Here is a 5,407-nt window from a genome sequence, read left to right as displayed (position 1 = left end):
CCATGTTCTAATCTTTTTAGTATTTCATTTCTGTCCTTCTGTAGCTCAGAAGTAGATTGTGAACTTATGTAGATAGTCAGATACATAAAATCTAGCCTTTGATATCTGAACAGCTTTCTTTTGGGTTCTTTTTATTTCACTTGTTAAGATAAAAGCCTACTTCCAGAGAACCCTCTTTTAGCCGTAGGAAAGGAAGGATGGAAACCACTCCAGTAAGAAACTGAAGTGACTAGCTGTGATGGTTTTCAATGATAGTTCTCCTAGGAATTGTGCAAATGGAGTTTCTCAGTTCCACATCCTTTCCTGTTGCTCACAACTGTGAATAGCATCTTAGTTTTAATGATTCCATTAAAAATCAAACAGGATTTCCTTTACTGCAAGTAAAAGCTGCTTTTATTCATCGTGTCCCATTCTTGGGCACTTTCTTTTCTGGAAGATCAATAGCAATATGTGGCCTCTCCTCGTTGTTGCTTATACACCCATTTGACTTGTTTCTTCCATACTAGAATCACTACTAATATGATATCACTAGTTTTAGAAATGTTAATATATTGCCAAAACTATCAATAGCAAAAGGAATATAAAATCTGTAATTAGAGTTTAGTTTTGCATTATCTGTTGTATCTTTTCCTTCTAGTCCTTGTTTTGCATCCTTACTAAAGCTGAATATGTCACATTACTTAACCACACACAAGATACTTATCAGAACAGTAAAATGTTCTACAAACATAGTTTTCCCCCTAGTTTGTACTGCAGCCTTAGTTTGTACTTCTGCTGTAACAATGACTTATTTTATGTTTTGCCATAACAGCGTTATACTGCTCCTATACACACCATAATTGTAAAACATACTGTGCTTCTGCATTCATTTAAAGATCAACTACTTGATAAGTACAAAGTAATTAAGCAATAAGACATGACAGGCAGCACATTTCTGGGGAATTATGGCACTTCTCAGATGTCTTGAAAGATATGAGGCTAAAGGTTGAGTGACTTCAGTCACCTGAGAAGTGGAATAATCCCCCAGATATGCATTGCTTACCACAGTTTATTGCTATTATGAAATGGAAATTATGAAACCAAAATAGAATGAAAAGATTAGATCTGTGCATTTATGGAGGATTACTTATACAGGTATGACATCACTGTCAGCTCTATATGTGTCCAGAGAGTTCTTAAAGACATTTCAGAATTAGCACATGAACAACACAACTCATCCAAAGCTGCTGCTTCAGCACTCCTTATTATCAACTTTACATAGATCAGCCCCCCAACATTTCCCTACAAAATCAGTTTTTTATTCTCAGTACAGATTTTGTCTCTGGTACTAATCACACAACCTCAGGGGGTGTGGTTATTCCGAAATAATCATACCCCCTGGAGGATTAGAAGCATTTGGTTGCTTCCTTGCCTTGTAACACCCCAAGGTCATTATCTCATGATAATCACGTCTCCTGGAGTTGCCTTATTGCTTAAATGTAACACTAAATTTTAATTACAATGAAATAGAGCTCTTCTGGTAGTTTATACAACATCCTGTGTGTGCAAAGCCAGATGGAAATAATGCCTAGCTTTTACTGTAATAGCATGTGCTGGGCTTGTGTTCCAGTGCAATAAATGGTATGTTTTTGTTGGTTTTTTGATGAGAAAATTATTTTGTGCTAAATTTTCAGCACACTACTATCAAATTTAATTTAGAGTGTTATTTTTTTTTAATTTTTAAATTAAAAAAAATATATCTATAGTGAAGAAATACACTGATAACAATCCAAGTCTCTGATACCCCTAACACTGACTACTGGGTTTCACTTGAGTTTTCTGAAGGTAGGGAGTATAGTGTTTGGTTCTTTCAACATTTCAGTCATTCATCAGTAAAATATGACTTTTGTATTGAAATTTAAGATGCTAAATTTCAAATGTAATTCAACATTTCTGATTCTTTCAGGAGACTCCAAAAAAGAGAATAACATTCATACAGTATTCATATAAGGAGTGCATTTTTCATACTTTAACTCTTCGGCTCTGAAGTTGGAAATGGTATCACATTATTAGAGATTTCCTGAAAAAGGTTTAATTTTGTGAAGTAATTTAAATTTCTAAGTCCATCAGGTTCTCCTCTTGTCAAATAGATTTAACTATATGATGGTTTTGCTTAAAAACTGACTTGTATGAATTTATTAAGCATTTTCAATTGTTTATACATCAAGATCTTAAAATATGTTTACAACATTCTCTGCTTTGGATAGAAAAGTTATGGTATTTTGTATTTACCAGTTCCCTATCACGATATTTGAGAGTATAGAAAATACAGTTTTTCAAATCAAATAGATGCAAACATATAAGATATATTTAAGACCAATAATTTAAACAACAAAACAAGAAAACAGACAAAATAAAAAACATCAGATCTGCTTGGCTACGTAGTACTATCTGAATGCATTATGTTTATGACTGTTTCTACACTGTTTTGATCTCAGTTAGAACTGCACTTTTATCTTGAGGCATTTAGAGAGAGATGTTTGCTGTTCCTTCTTAGTAATTGTTTTACTACGTCACAGCATTTTTTTCAGAATGTATTAGAAATGTTGTTTTCATTCTCTTGCTCTTTTTCAGATATTTACAGCAAAGATAATAATATTAAATTCCTTGTGAAAATGATCAAAATATATGATCCTAGTTTTGTCAGGTTTTATTTTGCTGTGTTTTACCTTTCTACACAACAATTTAGTGAATTAAAAGTTAATTTTGAATTTAGCTCTTGAAGGAGCATGTTCTAATATTTATATTGTTATTAGTAAAAATTTTATTTCATTATTTACTCAGCATGAAAATAAAACTATTATAGTCTGGTATGATCACAGTTTAAGCATGCTGCTTAAAATGGATTTCCTAGCTATGTGCTTGTAGGAGAGAGTTTCAGACAGATCACCCTGCATCAACAAGTCTCCCTATTACCTTGGCCTTTTCTCCCACCCAGTGATGCCTCCTTGGAAACCAGTGACCGCTTTCCACCTGACTTGTTAGGAATGGTTGTTATGAAGATATTAAGCTTCTGCATTCTCCATGAAAAGAGTGTTTCTCAAAGAAGGGAGAAACACCTTAGCATTCCTCATCAGGACATGAGTAAAAGTTTCCTAATGAGGAAAAAAATGTAACAAAACATCTATTAGTACACCTCATAGACCTGGCATGTGAGAGATATTAGAAATTGAATTTCATTACATCTACTTCTGTTTGGTCTGCTTTTTAGATATTTTTTCAACGTTCTCTTCGAAGAGAGACAAAGTCTTTCCTCTTATGCTTTGTAAAATCAGTACGTCACTCGAGGAAGAGTTAGTTTTAAACTACAATATCAGAGATCTGTTGACTTAACTAGGGTTATGGCAGTGTGGCAAAGAGTAGAATTTGACCAATTCCTTCTGATACAAGGCTAAATTGATTCTGTAGTATGGGACAATGAAATTTAATCAGATTTCTGTTGTGCTGAAGTTTGACATCGCTGGCAAGCATTAATTATTTTTAGTAATATTGATGCTGAATTACCTAATAGAGAAAGGAATGTGGGGTTTTTCTGTCATGTTGTTCAGGATTTTGATAATAATAATAATAAAAATAACAACAGCAACAATGATAATATAATGTTAGGAAATCAAATTATTAACTGTTGTACAAAGTAATCATACTGTGAATATTTCACCCTTACCAAAGCCTCTTATTCTGTTCTGCTTTTACACATAGGTCATATTATGCACTGCTTTGTGCTAGTTTGACAAGAACTAATGTGGATACTTAAATATTTTAAAGGCTGCACATTTCAGAATGATAAAATACTCAACTGATCTTCCTTTCCTGTTGAATTTGTGGCTAATGATAAAATAATTATTTTTTGTCTATTAGAGATTTTTAACAACAAACACTAAAAGTTCTTTTGAGAAAAAAAATCTTCAAATAAGGCCATGCAATGACACTTTTTAACTACAGTTGTTTTTATTCAGCCATAAAATCTATCTTTCATATAGAAACCCACTTACATGTCTTACTTCAGTGAAGGTTATTTGTAGACTGAAGGTCTTTTCTTGTCAAGATATGATGAATACCATGTGTGAAGACAGAAGAGCATCAGGACCTGTATTAGCCGGAAAACCCACTGATCTGTGAATAACCTAAAAAAGAAAACCTGAAGATTAGCAATGTCGCTTTTAAGAATGATCCATCAAATTCAACAAGCAGATTCACAGAGATGAATCATCTAGTTCCTTTTATTCCAACAATACAGTAAAGGTTATTTCCCTTCCTTACAAATGGAAGTTCTGAAATAGAAGAAATAGACACTTTTGAGTCCTTTTTCAGTCATAAGGCAATGATTCTACGTTTTTCATTCAGTGTACTTTTAAAACATTTTTTCCTTTTATTTGTCAGTTGATGTAGGTGTGGCTTAAACCATCCAGTATGCAGGCTAAGTTGTGCGATAATGTCCCATTTTTACATGAGATTATAATTTCTGTAAAGATTAAGTCCTCTGTCAAAACCAATTTAAAAATCCTGAAATAAATTTTATGCATTTTAGCATGTTTTTATTACATTATTAGAGTGTATTGAACTATTGCTTCCTCCTAGCTTGAAAATTCAGTAAGGCCATTGTGATAACCTTCTCTGGTGTCTGATAAAAGCCTTGGAATTTTTCTCAGCCTTCTCCCTCTCCTTCTCCCTCTCCCTCTCCTTCTCCATCTCCCTCTCCCTCTCCTTCTCCCTCTCCCTCTCCCTCTCCTTCTCCCTCTCCTCCCCTCCGAACCATCAGTGGTCTGTTAACTACCCTTACTATGGAAATTTACTCAGAAATTCTTACCTGTAGGTAGAAATTTTATATCAAAATTTATGGTTTAACCTTCTAGATGTTGAATGTTTGGATACCAGACTGATGAGTTACTGATAATCAAAACTTTCTTTACAAATATGTTATTTTAGGTTGTGATCCTCACTAAGCAAGTGATAAGAGGGAGTTGCAAACTTCCACTACTTGCTTTGATTGTTTTTGTACACCTTCTCTCTATTTTCTCAACATCGACTTGAAGACACTATTTTCGGTTTATAAAATTATGGTGATTGATGTATGTTATTGGTTTTGTTATCAAATCAAAGTTGATAGTTTATTTAGACTGATCAACAACTATAAAAACTGTCCTATAATCATTGTTTGGCATAAACAACAAAAAAAAGGAAACAATGTTACACGTGACTGAAACTGCTTTGTTTTCTGTTGACTTTGAATTCCCCTTTTCAATATTTGCTTATCATTTGTAGAGAAGGTTACATTACAGTACCTATACAATTCAGAAACAGCTGGGATTCTCATAAGAATTTTGCATCTTGCTTCTATTTCTGGGAGTTCAAGGCCAAAAACTACCTT

This window comes from Pseudopipra pipra, chromosome 2, assembly GCF_036250125.1.
Source record: "Pseudopipra pipra isolate bDixPip1 chromosome 2, bDixPip1.hap1, whole genome shotgun sequence".
NCBI classification, from domain to species: Eukaryota; Metazoa; Chordata; class Aves; order Passeriformes; family Pipridae; genus Pseudopipra; species Pseudopipra pipra.
This window is presented reverse-complemented; position numbering follows the sequence as displayed.